We start from the raw sequence: 21,852 nt of genomic DNA, 5'->3' as shown, positions 1-21,852 counted from the left end.
AGCAGATAATCCTCCAGCAAGCGACCCCTGCCCCATGCTGCGGAGGAAGGTGAAAAACCTCCAGGGCCACTGCCAATCTACCCTGGACGAAAATTCCTTCCCGACCCCAAATATGGTGATCAGCTGAACCCCGAGCATGCGGGCAAGACTCTCCAGCCAGACACTCAGGAAAAAGACTTTCAATATCCCAACATTGACCCTCGGTACTAATTATCAGTGGTCGCACGTTATTGACCTATTGACTAAATCACGTTATCCTATCAAACCATTCCCTCCATAAACTTATCAAGCTTAATCTTAAAGCCAGAGAGGTCCTTCGTCCCCACTGTTTCCCTCGGTAGGCTGTTCCAGAATTTCACTCCTCTGATGGTTAGAAACCTTCGTCTAATTTCAAGCCTAAACTTCCCGACTGCCAATTTATATCCATTTGTTCTCATGTCCACATTAGTACTGAGCCGAAATAATTCCTCTCCCTCCCTGGTATTTATCCCTCTGATATATTTAAAGAGAGCAATCATATCTCCTCTCAACCTTCTTTTGGTTAAGGAAAACAAACCGAGCTCCTCAAGTCTTCTTTCATACGACAGGCTTTCCATTCCTCGGATCATTCTAGTGGCCCTTATTTGTACCCGTTCCAGTTTGAATTCATCCTTCTTAAACATGGGAGACCAAAACTGCACACAGTACTCCAAATGAGGTCTCACCAACACCTTGTATAATGGGACTAGCACCTCCTTATCTCTACTAGAAATACCTCGCCTAATGCATCCCAAGACCGCATTAGCTTTTTTAACGGCCACATCACATTGCCGACTCATAGTCATCCTGCGATCAACCAGGACTCCGAGGTCCTTCTCCTCTTCCGTTACTTCCAACTGGTGCGTCCCCAGCTTATAACTAAAATTCCTGTTAGTCATCCCTAAATGCATAACCTTACACTTCTCACTATTGAATTTCATCCTATTACTAATACTCCAGTTTACAAGGTCATCCAAATCTCCCTGGAGGATATCCCGATCCTTCTCCGAATTGGCAATACCTCCCAACTTCGTGTCATCCGCAAACTTTATCAGCCCACTCCTACTTTTGGTTCCAAGGTCAGTGATAAATAGATTGAATAAGATCGGACCCAAAACCGAACCTTGAGGAACTCCGCTGGTAACCTCCCTCCAACCCGACAGATCACCTTTCAATACGACCCGCTGCAGTCTCCCCTTTAACCAGTTCCTTATCCACCTCTGGATTTTCATTTCGATCCCCATCTTTTCCAATTTAACCAGTAATTCTTCATGCGGTACTGTATCAAATGCCTTACTGAAATCAAGATATATTAGATCCACCGCATTTCCCTTGTCTAAAAAATCTGTTACTTTCTCAAAGAAGGAGATCGGGTTGGTTTGGCACGATCTACCTTTCGTAAAACCATGTTGTAATTTGTCCCAATTGCCATTGACCTCAAGGTCCGTAACTACTCTCTCCTTTAATATATTTTCCATGACTTTACATACTACAGATGTTAAACTAACAGGCCTGTAGTTTTCGGATCACTTTTTTTCCCCTTCTTGAAAATAGGAACTATATTAGCTAATCTCCAGTCAAACGGTACAACCCCCGTTTTTAGAGATTCGTTAAAAATTATCGCTAACGGGCTTGCAATTTCACTCGCCAATTCCTTTAATATTCTAGGATGAAGATTATCCGAGCTGCCTGATTTACTACCGTTAAGCTGTTCAAGTTTGGCTTCTACCTCGGATACTGTAATTTCCAACCCTGCACCTTCATTCCCATCAGTCACTCTGCCACTATTCCTAAGCCCTTCATTAGCCTCAGTAAAGACCGAGGCAAAATATTTGTTTAGATATTGTGCCATGCCTAGCTTATCCTTAATCTCCACTCCGTTTACAGTATTAAGCGGTCCCACTTCTTCTTTCTTGATTTTCTTCCTATTTATATGGCAAAAAAACCTTTTACTATTGGTTTTAATTCCCTTCGCAAGGTCCATCTCTACCCGGCTTTTGGCCTTTCTCACTGCATCCCTACACCCTCTGACCTCAATAAGGTAGATTTCTTTGCTGATCCCTCCCATCTTCCACTCCTTGTACGCTTTCTGTTTTTTCTTAATCACCCCTCTGAGACGCTTGCTCATCCAGCTCGGTCTAAAACTGCTACCTAAGGACCGTTTTCCCTTTCTCGGGATACAGGCCTCTGACAGCTCCTGCAACTTCAACCTGAAATAATCCCAGGCGTCTTCCCCCTTTAGATCCCTAAATATGTTAGTCCAATCCACTTTCCTAACTAGTCGCCTTAATTTAGTAAAGTTAGCCCTTTTGAAATCGTAAACCTTAGTTTCAGATGCAATTTTGTTTATCCTTCCATTTATTTTGAACCGAATTAGCTCATGATCACTCGAGCCAAGGTTGTCCCCTACAACCATTTCCTCAACAAGGTCCTCACTACTCACCAAAACCAAATCTAAAATGGCATCCCCCCTCGTCGGTTCAGCTACTACTTGATGAAGGAATTCATCAGCTATCACGTCTAGGAAAAGCTGAGCCCTATTATTATTACAAGCATTTGTTCCCCAATCTATATCCGGGAAGTTAAAGTCTCCCATGATCATACAGTTCCTATTAGTATTTACCTCCTTAAAAACATTAAAGAGTTCTCTATCCATATCCAGGCTAGATCCCGGCGGTCTATAGCACACCCCAATCACTATCCCAGGGGAGGCTCTAGTAGTTTTCTTCCCTAATGTGACCATTGCCCAAACAGACTTCGTATTATCCATTCCATTACTAGTTATTTCATTACAGTTTACCTCATTATTGACATACAATGCTACTCCCCCACCTTTACCTTTGTTTCGGTCTTTCCTAAACAGCACATATCCTTCCATACCTGTACTCCAGTCATGACTACCATTCCACCATGTTTCGGTTATTCCTACGATATCCGGTTTCAATTCTCGGACCAGGAGCTCCAATTCCTCCATTTTGTTACCTAGGCTTCTCGCATTGGTGAACAAACATCCTAATTTTTGCTGTTTGGCTTCTCTCACCTTTGTTACCCAATTTGGTAGGGACACAGTACCACCAGTATGACCTATTGGTCTAGTATCCATCCAGTTGATGTAGCCCTGGTGTTGGGGGCGGAGGGGAGGTTTACTTAACACAAAATTATCTTGATTTTCTTTCAATCCAGTATTTTGATTAGACTTGTTCCTTGTTGCGAGATTCCAGGGCTATAAGCAGCTGTGTGTGACTTATGGAGGAAGAAAACATTGCCCCACTAATGAAATGAAAGGATTTTCCTTGGTTTTACTACAAGAGGGGCTAATCCAGGCCAGAATATTGCTTTTACTTAAGGTTTTAGACAACAAATAAAATCCATATTCATTGGATTTTTGTGAGTCTTTGTGAATACAATTTTTGCATCAGTGTAGGAGGGAGAGATCATTTACTACTTTGACCCTAATACAAGTTCCTTGAGCTCCTGGACTAATAATGTAGCCCTAGTCTCTGCGACAGTTTCTGGAAAGAAACACAGACATCAATGATCAGCCACAATTTCTCTAACTGATAAGACTAGAGTTAGTGAACCAAGCACAGATAAGGGCAGTGTCTTTTTTGGGAACCTGCAATATGGTTACCCAAGCTGTAGCACTTCAGTGAAGGTGCTACTAGGCTGATGGAAGAGCTTCTCCCATTGGCGCAGTTAATCCATCTCCACAAGAGGCAGTAGTTATGTCAATGGGAGAAGCCCTCCTGTCATCAAAGCACTGTCTATACTGGGGATTAGAGCTGTATAACTGCGTCGCTCAGAGGTGCAGATTTCTCACACCCCTGAGCGAGTTTATAGTGAGTTTATAGTGTAGACCTGGCCTAAGTCTCTGATTTAGCAAAGCACTTAAGCAGGAGCTTAAATACCATAGACAACTGATACTTAAGTGCTAACTGGGGTTTAAGAGCTTGTCTGTGTTGAGCAAATCAAGGGGGGCAAAGTCAAAATGGAGCAGTGATAACTCTGCAGCACTGGAAAACAAATATAAGCAGCATGTCAGATCAACAAGGACTCAATGATTGTCCTGTTCTTCTTGAAGAAATCATTAATAGAGCCTTAGGCAATCATGGGGTTTAGTCTGGGAAAGTCCAATGTAATGCTAACTGGAATGCTACATTGGCTATTTGTTTGGCTACAGTACAACATTTTAAATTAAGATGTTTAAAATTGTTCTTTTATTTATAATGAATAAATAATTATATTGCAGTTAGTTGATAATGTCCCCTCCCAAAAATAGTAGTTTTCATGCTGAGGAGGAGGTATAATGCCATCTTCCCTTCTGCACCCATGAAAACCTAATTGTAAAAACCCCCAGTCACTCACCTGCTCTTCTAAAACACAGCCCCCAAAAGGGTCATTGTTCTTTCAGTTCTTAAGCTTATTTTTGCAAGCAAAATAAAATTGCTAATTTATATAAATTTAACCTGCAATATATCAGTAGCGGCAAAAGTACTGCCTCATGAAAATGGTGGTTTGCAATTTGACACTTTGTATTGAAATATTAATTACCGGTATACTCATAAGTCTAAAAATTGGATGAACTTTTCATGGTATGGTATTCACACACTTGATATACCTGTAGCAGAGATGTCAAATGCAAACTTGAAAATCTAGTACAACATTTGTTTTTTCCTTCCAATGGGACAGCCTGAAAGCCACCTCACATCAGGTGTAGTTAATACTGATACATATAGTGGGGATATCTACCACTTCAGGTCTTGTGCAATGCATCTGAAAATAAATTATATGGACTTATTCTGTCAAACATATTAATTGTTATAGTTTTCCTAAGGAAACATGGAATTCTCCTTTTACCTTTTTTAATGCAAAGACGTCTATATCTCTCAGGAGATTCTATTATCATTTATTATTACTACTAATAGAATTTTAATGTCATCTTACCTTTCATTTCCATAACAAAAACTATAGTTTACATAATAATCAGTGTATTAGAATAATAGATGGGAAAACTACTAGCATAAACAGGGTATATTTATCAGTTGGCAAAGATAGATGTTTCTAAACAATAGCCATATTTATTTTATTTCCTGTTTGATCAACTATACCGTCTCTAATACTAAAATTAGTTCCAAAGATGTACAACCACCCTTTGTTTGGAGAATATTTCTGTGTGGAAACAGTTTCATATTCAAAATGTTCATCCAGGGGAGAAAATATTTCTGTTGGCAAAGACTTGACATCTATTTATTGTGGCAAAAATGGTGCTACTTTGCCCATTGGCTGATATTAACTATTTGCTTGGAAAAACAGTTGAGGCGAGAATTTTTTTTCTTTAACTCACTGTAGCCCTCAGGAATGTCTCACCTCATTCATTCAATGTTGTAATAGAAATCCAACAACTCTTTAATGCAGCCATCTTCCTCACACTGCAGAGCCTGTCTTCAAGAATAGGCAACAGACACTACAGCGAGAGACTACTTTGTCTTTACTGCTAAGAGTAGACATGTTTCTTCCCACAGGCTAACTGTCTCGTGTCGGTTATCCCAATGTAAAAACATAGGTGAGAAGACATACTCTAGTTTTACCATAATGTAAACTAGGCACGTTCAGTCCTATGCCCCTGCCGGTAGTGTGCAGGGTATGACTGCGCAGCAAAAGCTGTTCATGGGCTAGTTTCAATCCAACTAGCAAACATAACAATAGCAGTAAAGACATTTCAGTGGAGGCTTCAGTGTGGGTAGTACAAGCCTGGCATGAGCCCTGAGCATGTATTAAGCATGCCCATGCCGCATTGTCTTAACTGCTATTGTTAACCTGTTTCCAGCTACTGTGGGTAACCCATGCACAGCGTCTGCTGTGAAGACAAGCCCACAGACAGAATCTCATACACCATAGCCTTGAGTTGTTTAGGTCTTTTTCCTCTTCTGAATTCACTTTTTGTTCTTGTCCTCTGACTCTGCATTGTTTCACCATACCCTGGTGTGACACTCTGTACCTCAAAGTAGTACCCCAGAACCACCATATTCACCACTGCCATATAATTCATATGTTTTGTACAAAGTATGCCTTGTGAGGTATCATTTTAAAAGTCTGAGTCTCTTGAACATTAATATCCTGTTGGACTGTATGTGCTATCATTACATGTGACATTATGACATATTGGTATATGTGTTACTGAAATACGTTATGAGGCTGGGAACACCCACAACCAGCCTTTCAGTTACAACAAAGGAGTAGTCATGGATAGCCAGACATGCAATTAATGGCTCATCAATACCCAATCCACTATCCCAGAAACTTCTCAGAGAAGACACTGTGACACTGAGCCACAAAGGGTTAAGCAACTTGCAGGCTAAATGATCCTTTAAAGATATATTAGAGTGTATATAAATGATAATTAGGACTATTCAAAGCCATGTTAGATAGACTAGAGCTTTGAAACGTAGACTTGTATTGTTAGAGAACTGGAAGACAGTGATTGTATTGGTCTGTGTTTACGTATATATTGTTAGAGAGTAATAATGTAACCAGATGGTTCCTGTCTGTTTACTATATTCTATTGATTCAGAGATCAAAAGGAGGTATTAACATTTAGAATTTATTTTAAATTTTAGATGGAACTGGGCTGTATTAATATTATAGTCTATATTTCTCTGAAGTTTTTAGTAAACTGTCTATGAACTGAAGCTTACCATTGGCACTGTGAAACTGACCTAAGAACTTTATTCATATATATGTTTAATGATCTTTTAACCTATACTCTATCTTTTCTTTTTGAATAAATCTTAGTTTAGTTAATAAGAATTGGCTTTAAGCATGTGTTTGGGTAAGATCTGAAATATTCTTTTACCTGGGGGGTAATGTTTCCGATCCTTTGGGATTGATAAAACTTTATATATGATGAACAAGATCAGTGATCCTCATCATATTTGACTTGGCTGCCTGTGTGGATACCCAAGGCTGGGTTGCTTTCAGGGAACTGTGTTTTGGCTTCTGGATAACCAGTAAGATACTGTAGAAGCTGGTTTGATGAATCTAAGTATTAGAAATAACCACCAGTTTTGGGGATTGTCTGGCCCATTCTTTGCAGTTGCCTTCATTGAGCAATCTCAGTGAGGCTCCCCTGGGACTCCAGTCACAGGCACATACCCAGAAGAACATCTGGAGGACAAATACTTTGAATTGGGGAAGTTTGGTCCTAGGCTAGTAGCTGGAAGGTAGTTCCAGCCTATGTATTGAGGAATTGTAATCTGCTTTTACCATCTGTCAGGGGGACAAAAGCTGTTTGATTCAACTCTTGCTTAGACTAAAGATTTAGGATATAGAATGAATGTTTATTTTTTTATTTTCTTACGGTAACTATCTCTGACCTTTATGCCTACCACTTATAATCAGAAAAATATATTTTAATTTAGTTAAACAAACTTATTTTAATGTTTTATCTATACCAGTGAGTTTGTCTAAAGTGCTTGGGAAATATCAGCTCAACTTAAAGGCTGGTGCATGTCCACTTTCCTATGTGGAAGTGGCAAACTAAGTAATGAGTTTACACTGGCCAGGCTTCTGACCAGCGCAATATAGTACAATTCTGGGGTGCAAGTCTGGGGAGCTGATGGGAATTGGCTGGAGCCTCCCTATTGATGGTTCATGAGTGACTGGGAGATCATTCACTTAACACAATTGGGTGTGTCCCTGCCTGTGGATGGCTATGCAGTGCCTATTAGAGGTTTATAGCTTGACATTAGCATCACAGTGTGAAAGGCAGCCCAGATTGCACCCTGGGGACCCTGTCATACCTGGCTACTTCTACTTTGTGTGCAATAACAGTACTGCCAACCCCAAGCATTCAAATCCCATGTCAGGCCTACAAAAAATGAGCTTGATTAAAAATCATGAGACTTAATAATACATATCCGAGTGGGTGGGAGAAGGTTGCCATCTAGTTTATGGGCCTTTATGGTGCACTCACTCCATGTTTTCAAGCTTTCCTCCACAACCATAAGAGCAAGGCGGGGGAAGTAAATTAAAGCCAAGATTCTCTTGCAATTGTGTGGTTCCAGCTGTTGGGGGCCTTATGAAAAATACCAAATATGGCAAAACACCTAATCTAATCAGATCATTAGAATTGGCAACACTGATATAACTCCTGATATTGCAAGTGTTCAGGATTCAAATCTAGGACTTGTGACTCCAATCTCTTTGAATAATGAAACTGTCAAAGCAGTCTCCAGCTTTTGCTATTTGGGTTCTATACTCACCACTGCCTCCAACTCTCAAACGGATATTCTCCATCAGATTGGCATTGCAGCACAACAACCAATGACACTGAAATCAACAACAAAAAAATATCAATCAGTAACAGTTGGCATGGCTTCAGGGAGCCAATGTTACCCACCCTGAGGCAGCACAGGGAGCCCTCATCAGCCCTGCTGTCACCCAATGAGTGAGTGGATCCATGACAGTGGAGCTGCTGAGTGCTCTCTGCATTGCCTGGGGGCTGGTGACAGCTGATTCCTGCAGTCCTGTTGGGGCAGAGCAGAGACCACTTCCTCCCTTCCAAGATGTGCAAGGAGGAACCTGCAGCAACTGGCCACCCCACTGCTGAATGGCTCCTGCAGCAGTTCCAGGAGCCTTCTGCAGCCCTGCTGTCACAGACCTGGGCTCTCTCACCCACTTGGAGTGCCGGGGGTCTGTACTGTGCCCTGCCAGGACCACAACCTTCCCGCACCTTGTGCCTGTAGGGAGTGGGTGTCGCTGGCCCAAAGCCACAACAGCTGAGCTGCCAAGTGCTTCCTGCATAGCTACAGGGCTGGTGTCACACAATCCCTGCAGGCACTGGTGTGGGGGACACTTCGGTTATCCTAGCCCAACAGAGCAGAGACCCCCAGCCACGTCTGCAAGGAGGAGGACAAGGCCTCGGCTGTGAAAGAAGCCACCCCTGGGCTGACCATTTCCTGCCCGGAGATGGCTCACTCTCTCTTGGATGGTGAGTGAGTGGGGCTAATGATACCCAATCCCTGTGGGCACAAGATGCAGGGAAGGCTGCAGTCCTGATCCAGCAGAGCCAAGACCCACAGCCATTACTGCAAGAAGTCATGTGTTCCAGACACAGAGGTAGCCACTCCATCCCTGGGCAGGAGCCGTCCAGCAGCAGGGTATCCTGCCCCACAGCCAGTGTCCTCAGTGCTAGCCATGGCCATGAGAAGGAGAATATCTGCTATGCCCTGCCAGGCCCACAGCTGTCCCTGCAACTTGTGCCTGCAAGGATCCATTGGTCCTGTGGCCACACAGGGACCTGCAGGAACTCCACAGTCACGGCCCTGCTTCCTCATTGACTAGTTAGCAGGGTGGGGCAGGTGGGGAACCCACCCCCAGGCAAGAACTGTTCAACAGTAAGACATCTTCCCCGGGGTGGGGGTTCATCCATTCTCCTCAACCCCGCTCATAGGGTTACCACCTTTGAAATGCAAAAAACCACACCCAAACCCCACAAGGCAAGTGGGTCACAATCCCAATCCCCAAACCACAAGACAACTCTGCAACACTGCCTACCTTCAACAGCCACTTAGAGTATCTAGAGAGACAACACACATAGATAAGATTGAGAACATCCTTTTCTTATTTAAACTGCAGAAGTGGGAACACTGCAGCATCTTTAGCTGGATACAGACATTTTTTAACCTGAGATATCACAGTGTATTGTGATGATGATGCCAATCTGTAGAGCCACGTTAAAAAAAAAAACACCCGGCAGATTAAATTATTTTTCTGGCAACTGGCAAGTCCATTAAAAAAACAGCCAGGCCAGTCAAATACCAGCCAAGGCGTAACCCTACCTGCTCAGGGTCTCTGCTCTGTCAGCCCAAGAAATCCGCAGTCTCCCCCATACCTTGTGCCCCTTTGGCTTAGCCCTTTGGCTGTCCAGGGAACCCCCTGCAGCCCTGCTGTCAGCACTGCCCTAACTGTAATCCTACCTACCTCCCCAACTGTATAAAAGAGTTTAAAATAGGGGGGAAATCTTAAACAAACACTGATAACCATCAAAACTGGGGGGTGGGGGGGAAGAATCAAATGATGCCAAGTTTACTTCTCTTGCTGTTAGACCAGTGTGCACCTTAAAGTGCAGTTCTTCTCTGAACAGTTAAAAAAATAAAAAGCACTTTCTTATCAACAGGTCTTCTCCCCACATGTATTCCAAGTCATGTCTGCTTACCTGAGGGAAGAAAGTAACCTTCTACCATCTTTTGCTCCTGTTAAGCCTGCAGAGCCAACACATCTAAGACAGAATGACCTTTAGTCTTTCTTGTCCAATCACAAATTATTTGCCAAGTTCTGTTTAAAGGCCCAATCGGATACACCTATGCAACCCTATTAAGTGTATGCTGTATATGACAATGAAGGCATAAATTGAAGACAACCACATAGTACTGGCAGCACTGGGGGCGGAGTTTGACTTTCATGGCCTCTATTACTAGTGATGAGAAGTAAAATCTCAGCTTGATGTTGAGATCTCAGGTTAAGTTTGCAGGACTGGCAGTTAGAAAAACATTTTTACTGGTCAACGGAGCACATTTGCTCTGGAAGCCATGGAGAGACAAGTATGGAACATTATGATACCACTTTACAGAGCCACTTTTCAGAGTAGAACTGCACTCTAAAGTCAAATTTGTCAAAATGTCAAGAAAACAATGAAGTACCCCACAGAGTCTGCAAAGCATCAAGGAAAGCCACATGCTGCCATTAAGCAAAATTAGTGGTCACAATCTATCCCCTTTTAGCGTGTGACAGGAGATCATTGAAATCAGTTTTTGCTGTTCAGCACTGACAAACCTTTTTCCCAATGGCAGCTTAACCTCCCAGGCTTAGTTTATCAGGGCTCAGGAAGACAGGCACCAAACTAGGGGGAAGGCTCTTTTAGTCTATAGCCTTAATGTGATAGCAACTAACTGAAGGAATTTTTCATAGGCATATTCCCCCATACAGTAAATATCAAACTCTGGTCATTTTAAGTGCATTTTATCTTCCATTGAGATATGGGATGAAATGGAAAAGAAGCATTACAATGCTTATATATGAAGTATTTTATATTGCTAGCAGAACATAACTGATATATTGATTTACATGTAGACTAAACCAGTTTAGAATCCTTCAGACTGACGATAGCCATCCCCTTAGATAGTTGACTACTTTCCTAAAGTGTTATCTTAAATATACTTTTCAAATGTACAGAGTCAATCATATGAGGTATAAAAGCTGGAGATGCTCCTAGTTCACTTGAACAGAGGTAGGCAATGTTTTGATTCAGAAAATAACTCAGTTATAGTGGTTTGGTTTTATGGGGAAATAACTGAAAGCACCTGAATAATAGAGCATTTTATACTCTCCCAGTTTCTTTTGCTCACTTGTGACAGAGTACAGCAAATATAATCTCCATTTCCACTTCAAACAATTCTTGTTCTGCTTCTAGGCAAATTGAAGAATAAAATTTTAAAAAACTCCTCTAAACACTGGGCTTGGCATTATTTGTATACATACTGTGCAGAAACACACACTAAACCAAAACCCTGTATAAACAAGCTTCATAGAATAGCATGGAATAAACCATCTTGCAGCATGGACAAATATTATAAACAGTGGGTGCCCCTGACAAGGAACACTACCTGCATCATGCTATATAATTTTCTCTCTGTTTTTGCAGTATTTTCTAAACAATACTTCCAATAGCAAATGTATTTCTTCACTATAATACACATAACCATGGTGACCTGCCGATCATCCTCTCTTCCTTCCCCCTTGGCTAGTGAAAAGAGAAGTAGTCAGGAGGGCAGCAACTGGGGCAGAAAGGCAGTTCTCAGACTAAAAGGTCCATCCCATCTCAGTCACCCTGATCTCTGCAGGAAAGAAGGGAGACTTCCCACTTGGACATTAAACCACAGTAGGAAATGAGAGGTTGGGGTGAATCCCTTACTAGGGATTCCAGCCCCTGTGCAGAAGACTCATTCCCTGCATGGAAGAATGAGTAACGAGACTTTTATCATCACCTCACCATCAGCCTCCTGGGAGATGGGAGCAAGGGGACAACTCTAAAGACTTCTTACCATGTCTTATGACTGGTGAGCAGCTATCTATACACACACACACACACACTTTTCTGAGGCCTCCGTTGTCCTCCTGCCACTGACTAAGAAGAGTGAAAGCATTGTAAGGTGCATGGATGAGAAAAACTTCTCATATACACACAAGCAGAACACATCTCTTGGACTTAAACAGAAGTTATCCTCCTGCTGACACACTAGGCTTGGATCCTGTTCCTCCTCACACCACCTGGCTTCTTCCCAAAAGCCTCTACAGTTATTTTACTGTGATATCTACAGGGTGGACAGTTACCCACACTCTGACTTGGGGGATTCCTATGTAAGCCATGTGACCTGAAGCTGTAGAAGGTAAGGAGCCCTTGGCTCACGTTAGTGAACAGGGGGCAGAATGGCTATAGAGTTGTCTCATCTGCATAAGCTATGTAACTAGAATTCTAAATGGGCAGATGCTCCAGAAGGGAAGGAGCTCTCTGCCACCCTCTTAATAGTGAATAGGGGAAAGTATGGCTACAGAGAGTTGTATTTACATAAACTTTCTTCCCATGACACTTTGGGAGTCACCGTAACTGTACACATATTCAGAATTCATTGGGTAGTGGAACTGAACTGTAAGGAGAGAAAGGGGCAGGGAAGGGTTGATACCTTGTGGCTAGAAGTATATCAGTTGTTGTAAGATAGCTCAAGGCTCTTAAATGCTACTTGTTCCTGTCTGTTTCACCATTGAAAGGACTCTTTGACAAGAGACAAAACAAAGAGGGCTCTTTGCTGAAGCTACAGAGGGCAGCAATACAGCTGTGTAAACTCTAATGAGGCCCCTTCTACCCAGTCACTAAATCACTAATATCTGGCTTAAGTAGTGGGCCCTCAGGACAGGACCAGGCATCACATCCCAAGAAACTGGAGACACACTCACCCAAGTGTACCTCAAGACTTTGGGACTATGTTACTGCAGACACCATATGGTAAGTGATGTTTAGCTGAGGGAGGAGAGTGAAGTGAGATGACAAAAGGACATTTGCCTATTGACTGTTCACACCAGCAGGTGGGGAGCTGAGTCCATGGACTATTGCCAAAGTTACCATGAAAAAATGTTTTATTTATCATTCATATAGCCATATGGTTGTGTTTTCCCAAGTTAATGCTATGTTCTCTTTTCCCTACTAATGTTTTTTTCTTGTTTCTATACACAAGACCAGGGCTTATGGGTGAAGTGTTGTCTACTAAGGGAGCCCAGGACAACTATTTAGCAATCCCAGAAATTCTGGGTGGGGCCTTAAGTTGGTGATGTTTGTTATTTTTAAAAGTGATCCCTAGCTATTTGAACTTGGCCCTTGTTGCAGCAGACCACACCTGGCCGAAGGTTATACACACGCTTTGGAAGCAGCATTTTTCTAGTATGCTATACTTGTTGGGTGCACTGTAACACACTCAGGCCGAGACACTCAGGGTTATTAATTCAAACCTTTATTTGAACCAAAAGCATTTCTTGAGGTTAACAACTGCTATTAAAGCGATCAATAGTAACAGACTGGCAGAAAAAAAATCTGTTTCCTTCTTCTGGGAGATAGGCAGTGTCATGATGGATTTCTCCTCCAATGATCTATATTTAAACATATTCATTATCCTTCCAATCAACATTAAGCATTATATATCTTCCAAATAACATCAAACACCTTTACACTACTAGCCATTTCTTTGGTTAATTATCAAGCACACATAACCCATATAGGGTGACGTTGACATCAATTGGCTACTTATCTCATGGTTGGGTTTCTCTACTATACTTTTCTATTTGCTCCAGTTTCCCTGTTCTTGTCCTTAATGGTACTTTCTTGTTTATCTCAATTTCCCTATTATTCTGGTCAGCGACCTGGGTGGGGACACCCTATTAGCACTTATCTAGAAAGCAATTTACACAACTTCTAGCCTGGTTACCTTTTTGCAGCTTTAACAGAAATTTTCCATCCTAGAACATAAACAAGTTAATTTAGAAATACTTGTCAAATCTTAAGTCACACTTTGACCTTCAGAAGGCTCAGGCCTGACCATTATTGCTCCTACCTAATCTGTATATTTTAGCTCTCTAATATGCTACACTTATGACATGTCATCTTGGGCAATCAGTAACAAGGCTTCACATTGCATGGCATGATGTACCGTAGGACAGTGTGTGAAGTCATCATACAGCACAACTCTCACGATTAACCACACAATCCAGGACAAAGTATTGAAATTTAAAGGCAGGACACATATTAGATGGTACCCAGCCTGAAAGGAAGCTGAAAAGCATTAATGTGAAACACCAGATACCACATTTTACTGATAACGGAATTATATCGGGATACAAAAATATGGCACCTTTCTAATATAATATGTCATTATAATACCAAGGGGTCCTATCAGCACCCTTCTGTTATTTGTGATAATAGAAATCATCTCACTTTTCATTACATTAAACACTATAGCAGAGTTAAGATTTGGAACATTCAGTGTGAAGGAAATTGCCTGGATACACTGATAACAACTGGGACTTCCATAGCTGTCACCTTTCAGCATCTTTTACAACAATTTCAATAATGTAGCCAAAATAAACTAATGAACAGTGCAACTGAATGGATTCTACACACACCCGGATTCTAATTTGCACACAGTGAACACGTCTAAAGGAGATAAAAAACGCTTGAATATTGGGAATTTGCTGTGACAATATGGCTAGTTCCCTTAACTCAGTACTAGTCACCATTGCATAAATCAGATGTTCTATTTGTTTACGTTACTTTTTGCATATGCTACCATTGCTGTTCATACATTTGCTTTAATTCTTTAAAGAACAAATATCTCAGATATTAAACTTTGTAAACATATTACACATTGTTTAATGCACTTTCAGCTAAATGCCTTTTTTTAAATGTCAGAGCTGTTGCCATTTGAATCCCTGAGTGCACTATCACAACATTTTTCTTTTTCCAAAATACATAAGAGGTATAGAGATGCTAGAATTAGCACATCTGCAGAAGAACATCTTTCATTATTTGATGTTTTGGCTTCCTTTTTATTAAGCACTGAAGACTCTTTCTGCTGGACACATGCTAGTCTTTTGCCTTCTTTGTACTCCACTTAGTATGTTTCATTTTTAGTGACTATTGCATTATCTACCGATAGTATAACTGGTTAAAAAGTGCTGGTGCTGCTGAAAATGACCTCAACACAAAAAAAAAGGAAATTCATGAACATCCTGAGGATTTCTTTTTTCAACAAGCTCTAACCAACAGCACCAAATTGTATTTTAAGTATACCCTTGACAGGTGTGAAATTAACATCACCCTGTTGAAGTCCTCTATCAGTTCTTAAGGGTACAGTTAGCATACACTGTTTGGTTAATACACCCCAATTCTTGTAGGTATGGATCACCTCACAAGAGTGAAATGTGTATGGCCCCACATATCTAGAACCTAGGCCTGCAGAACTGCTAAGTAGTTAGCATCTCCACGCTGCCACCCACCCAAAGCTGTAACCAGCTTGCTCTCCACTGCCCCCAATCTGCTGTGGAACGTGGGAAGTCCCACCTCAAGGGGTCTGACCGACAGCAGCCCCATGGCCCTGATTGGCTCCCCACCCTATACAAATCTAAGGCACATTCCAGAAAGTGCCCTGGTGACAGTGTAGATTCTCTGCAGCTGCCATGACCATTCCTTGCTCCTGAATTCCTGGCTTCAACCTCTGCTGGATTTAGACCTCGCCTTCTAACTGAGACCCTGAAATACAACTCAGACTCTGATCGCTGGTATTGACCCTGGCCTGGAACCTGATTGTGCCCTCCTCTGATACTTCCTCCCTCAGATTTGCTCCTGTTCTGACCTTTTGTTCTGACTGCCTGTGTTGGGATCCTGACAAGATGGTGCATCAGGCAGCACACTGAATCAATACTTGGTCTCTAGTGAGACTGCCAACAAGGGTGCTAAACTGTAGTAGTGATTTTTGGACTGCAAAGCCCTGTCCTATAGAAACAGGACTGAGATCATCATTTCATTTCACACTGGTCTGATGTGCATCGGTTGTGAATGAATGATCCAAAGATGTAAAGCTCTGTACCCCACATAAGAACATAAGAAAGGCCGTACCGGGTCAGACCAAAGGTCCATCTAGCCCAGTATCTGTCTACCGACAGTGGCCAATGCCAGGTGCCCCAGAGGGAGTGAACCTAACAGGCAATGATCAAGTGATCTCTCTCCTGCCATCCATCTCCATCCTCTGACGAACAGAGGCTAGGGACACCATTCTTACCCATCCTGGCTAATAGCCATTTATGGACTTAGCCACCATGAATTTATCCAGTCCCCTTTTAAACATTGTTATAGTCCTAGCCTTCACAACCTCCTCAGGTAAGGAGTTCCACAAGTTGACTGTGTGCTGCGTGAAGAAGAACTTCCTTTTATTTGTTTTAAACCTGCTGCCTATTAATTTCATTTGGTGACCCCTAGTTCTTGTATTATGGGAATAAGTAAATAACTTTTCCTTATCCACTTTCTCAACATCACTCATGATTTTATATACCTCTATCATGTCCCCCCTTAGTCTTCTCTTTTCCAAACTGAAGAGTCCTAGCCTCTTTAATCTTTCCTCATATGGGACCCTCTCTAAACCCCTAATCATTTTAGTTGCTCTTTTCTGAACCTTTTCTAGTGCTAGAATATCTTTTTTGAGGTGAGGAGACCACATCTGTACACAGTATTCGAGATGTGGGTGTACCATGGATTTATATAAGGGCAATAATATATTCTCAGTCTTATTCTCTATCCCCTTTTTAATGATTCCTAACATCCTGTTTGCTTTTTTGACCGCCACTATCAGTTGCCTGCATTATCTAGTCCCTAGTGCATGACGGTGTGCCTTTTCAATGTAAAGTTTTAGGCCTCAGTACTGCAAACATGCACATGAATAATTTTATCACCTGAGTAGGCCTATTGATGTCATTGGAAGTGCTGAGAGTAAAGTTGTGCACTTTCTTATGAAAGACTGGCCCTTAAGTCATTTGGCCGAGTCAAACTGTGGTTCCACTGACATCAAAAGGAGTTTTGCCAATGACTTCAGTGGGACCAGAATTTGCCCCAATGTATACACTTTGTGTACTAAAGTACTATAGTTATTAGTAGGGCCATAAAAAGAGCATCTAACTATAAAATTTCCACTTTGTAGTCAAGATTATATTATCACATTAGAAAGACATTTTAGTCAACATTACATTATCACCTTTAGAAATATAGTTAACAACAATGGGCCACATTCATTCCTGGTGTGACTTCACTAACATCCAGTGTTGGGGTTGCCTTAGATTCTTCAGTGTGACTAGGCACCCAAATAACCCCAGTGGCAAGGAGTATCAGCTATGGCTGGCCAGAGGACTATGCCTAATCATCTCAGACACTGAGCAGGTCTCTGTGAACAGCTCCCATTGCACAGAGACTGATTTTCATAGCCCTGTACAGTAATGGCATTAGCTACCTGAGATATCTCCTCTCCTATGATGACTCCACATGACAACTTTGTTCCCCTGGAAAAAAAAATCTGTACACAAACAGGGGGAGACTCAGCTGCTGGAGACATAGCTTTCACAAGAGTGGGACAACACTAGTGAACTCATTCCAAGATGGAATAAGAATCATCCCCACTTCTACCACACAGAGAAATGCATGTTCAACTTATCAGTGAGAAAGTTTATTGCAGAAAAGCTATCAGCTCCTTACATTAGTGTGTGTGACTATATATAAACAACTGTAAGTATGTTGGTCACATGGATGCTATGGTGTTCAGAGCAACCTTCTAAAAATAAATCAATGGAGTTAGAACAGAGCTGATTTTTGGCCCTTTGTCTTGTTGTAACTTTATGTATGAAAACAGTACATTTTTTAAAAAGTGTCTAGCTACAATGCACTAAATTGTGCACTGGCTCATACTCCTGGAACATCATTGATGTTAATAGGCCAAATTAATTTCTCTCATGGGATATAAGACTGCACAATTTGGCTCTGTGTGTTTCCTTTCCTCTGCTGGATTCTAAAGCAAAAGCCTGGATGGAAAAATCAGAAATGATCCACTGTACAAACTTCTGATTTCCTCAGCTGCTGCCTACATTAAATACAACTTTTTGATCAATTTAATAATTTGTTATACCACTCTACCTTCCAAGCTCTTCCTTAAGAAAAGGGCATCCGAAAATTCATGGACAATAAAGATGTGCTGAGTTCAGTTTTTCTTTTATGTTAGAAGAATTATTAGCCTTCTGCAATATAAATTACAACTGGACTGAGTTTTTAATTTAAAAAAAATCACAAATGGAAAAGTACTGATATTGCTCTGTTCCAGAATTCCTCTGATACAGGGTTTAAATGAGAAAGAAAATTTGATAAAGATCATAATCTCTGACCAGGCTGCACTAAAGGTTTCATTTTTATTATAGATTTGTGATGCTCTTGGAGTTTGTTTGGCTTTGGCAATAACAAACAGAACACATTAACCACATGGAAATTCCCATCTTTTTGATGAACTAAACATATTCTTCTTGATTCCCTTTCTCGCATCATTGACAATAGGCTTTGGTGTCCAACTGTGATAATGTCCTGTGTTCAGAACATACACTTCTCTGTATGAATCTAACAGCCAATTGACATCTTGATGGCTTTCTTGTCCTCCATAAGGGTATAAACAAACACAGGCATATGCAGCTCATGCTTAACTGAGGAGGAAAAACTTGTTCTGACTAGCTGTGTCTTAATACACCTGTTAAGCGTAATACATATGTCAGGCACCATCTGTTGAAAAGTTCCCCCTTCCTCTCCTCTCCCTCCGTGCTTTAAATAAGGCACACAAATAAAATGTTAAGATGCTCAAATATTTCAGAGGTAAAGAAATTCATTCTAATGGCTACCCATCAAGAGCTGAGATTTTAACATAAAAACCACATTAGAACAGAATGAGATTTAAATCAATGGATTGTTCTATTTAACAGTTGTTCACATGATTCACACAATACTTCAATGAATTCACATGACCTTATTACGGGTGACCTATGAGTTATGTGACAAAACATTAATTGCCTTAAAATATTGTGGTTAAATAATGGATCTGGAGTTATTAACAACTGCAGTGAAGATTGTTTTAAAAAAAGTTGTTGTCTTCAAATCTGTTTGATGCAGTGATTGTCATATGTACAGTACTTAACTGTGGGTAGTTTTGTAAGTCTCTTGCCACATTTAAAATACTCCTTTTATATTTGTTCAACTACCTTGCTGCTTAGGTAACCTACATGCCTATATCATCTATTGATGGAATTTTTTCCCTAAAGTGTGACTTCTATTGACATATGTATCTCTAGTGCAACCACCATTGTCTCAGAGCTCTGTTTTGAATAAATCTGGATGAATTTAAATCTAGTGGTCTGTCTCAAAACTATGGTGATCTGTTTAGGTGATGGAGTGAGAGTGTTGCTTCTGTGTTATTGGCTATAGTGTTTCATTAATACTTCTTCTTACACTCTTGACTGGGTGGAGTTTGCTGTAAGTGAATCTTTGAATTTGGCAGTGTCTGAATTTTTGGTGCCAGATCATGGTAATAATTTCTTCTTGCCAGGAGAATTTTTGTTTCCACTTGATATAGATAGTGCAGAATAGAAGGATAGTTCTTATGTCCACATCCATCCCATTGATCCAGTCCACAGTGTGGTCAGCTCTTTGTGTGGTCCAGAGAAAACTTAATTGGAGAGATTGGATAGGAGATTTGGTGCCATTAGAACAGATGCTTGGTTCACACAGATGCTAAAAACTACCAAGTTGGTGATGGCTTCTCAACTTCATTATTTTATCAGATGGTGTTTCAGTCAACTCCCACCATGTCTGGAGTCCTACAAAGTAACATGATGGCCAAGCTGAAATCCTCTCTGAAGCCACAAATTAAATACATACAATGGAACAACTTAGTATTGAGGGAGATTCTTGCATTTAAACCCCGAATGGGAATTGAACATTTCTTCTGTCTTAGATCTGTTATTTCTGAGTCTCTGATGTGCTGAGTAGCCTAAATGTATCAGTCAGCCAGGTTCTGTTTTGTACACTAGGTCTGTCACCATCAGCAATAAGACTATGAACGATAAATTTCAACTGACCTCTGATCTTGATGCTGAGATTTACCTAGAGCATATTTAAACAGTGTAACTAGTAAACAGAGAATAATATGGAAATCATGGTGTACACTTGTGTAAAATTACCATTCTTTAGGGAAACCACTTGGTTCAGTGGATAAAACAAAGGCTGGAAACTCAGGTGACCCGTGTTTTATTCCAGGTTTTAATGTGTGATCTTGAATGAGCAACTCAGACCTTACATTTTCAACAGTATTTGGGGGCCTTCGCTTTTTGACATTTGAAATATGTAGGTCCTGATTTTCAGAGCTCCCCAACTCCTGTTGAGATCAATGGAAAATGCAGGTGCATAACACCTCTGAAAAAATCTTTAGGGGCTTGAAAATCAACAAAGAGGACATGAGTCCTATTGTGTTCGTTTCAATGGAATTAATGGGCCCAGACTGACAAAGGTGTTAACATCAACCTCTTACTCTACAGCACTAAACAGTTACACATGACTTGGAGTTTCAAATACCGAGATCTCTGTTTTCTCAGTCCAAAGACACACAACCCATTAAGGGTTTAATTAAGCCTTTTATTCAAGATACAGATGAAGAAGGAAGAACAGATAAAAGTATGATGTAAAGCTTTCATTGTAACAATATCCCTTTCTCCATTAGCTGCAGAGTTTTCATAAGGAACCCCATCTGACAGTCTTTTAGACCAGTGATTCTCTACCAGGGATATGCGTGCCCCTGGGGGTACACTGAGGCCTTCCAAGGGGTGCATCAACTCATCTAGATATTTGTCTAGTTTTATAACAGGATACATACAAATCATGAGTGAAGTCAGTATAAACTAAACTTTCATACAGTCAATGACTTGTTTATTCTGCTTTATATACCAGGAGTGGCCAAACCTACTGACCCGCTGAGCCACAGATGACAATATTCAAAAGTCCGAGAGCCGGGGCACAACTGACAGAGCTCGGCGCTTCAGCCCAACTTCTGCAGAAGCCTGAGCCCTGACAGGTGTGCCCCATGGGGCTGAAGCCCCAAGACCACCACTGCCCCTCCCCTGGGCAGAAGCCCCTATCCCACCATCTGCTGCAAAGCAGAGGTCCCAAGCTCCCCCCCACCCAGTCTGGTAGGTAGAGAATGGGAAAGAAGTTGGCGGGGGGGCTCCGTGAGCTGCACTTTAATGGTAAAAGAGCCACATGTGGCTTGTGAACCACAGTTTGGCCACCACCGTACTATACACTGAAATGTATGTACAATATTTTTATTCCAACTGATTTATTTTATAATTATATGGTAAAAAAGAGAAAGTGAGCAATTGTTCAGTAATAGTGTGTTGTGACACTTTTGTATTTTTATGTCTGATCTTGTAAGCAAGTAGTTTTTAAGTGAGGTGAAACTTGGGGGATACGCAAGACAAAGCAGATTCCTGAAAGGGGTACGGTAGTCTGGAAAGACTGTGAGCCACTGTTGTAGATGGCATTAAAGATGGTAATAACTGTACTTTTGGGGGGAAAGAGGAAATTCGTTGAGATGGGCTGGAGCTCTTTTTGCTGCTGCTAAAGTTCAATGTTGTTTCCTTGAAAACACAACAAAGCAAACA

Source organism: Mauremys mutica, chromosome 1 (assembly GCF_020497125.1).
Source record: "Mauremys mutica isolate MM-2020 ecotype Southern chromosome 1, ASM2049712v1, whole genome shotgun sequence".
NCBI classification, from domain to species: Eukaryota; Metazoa; Chordata; order Testudines; family Geoemydidae; genus Mauremys; species Mauremys mutica.
The sequence above is the reverse complement of the archived record's forward strand: the minus strand, read 5'-3'. Positions refer to the sequence as shown.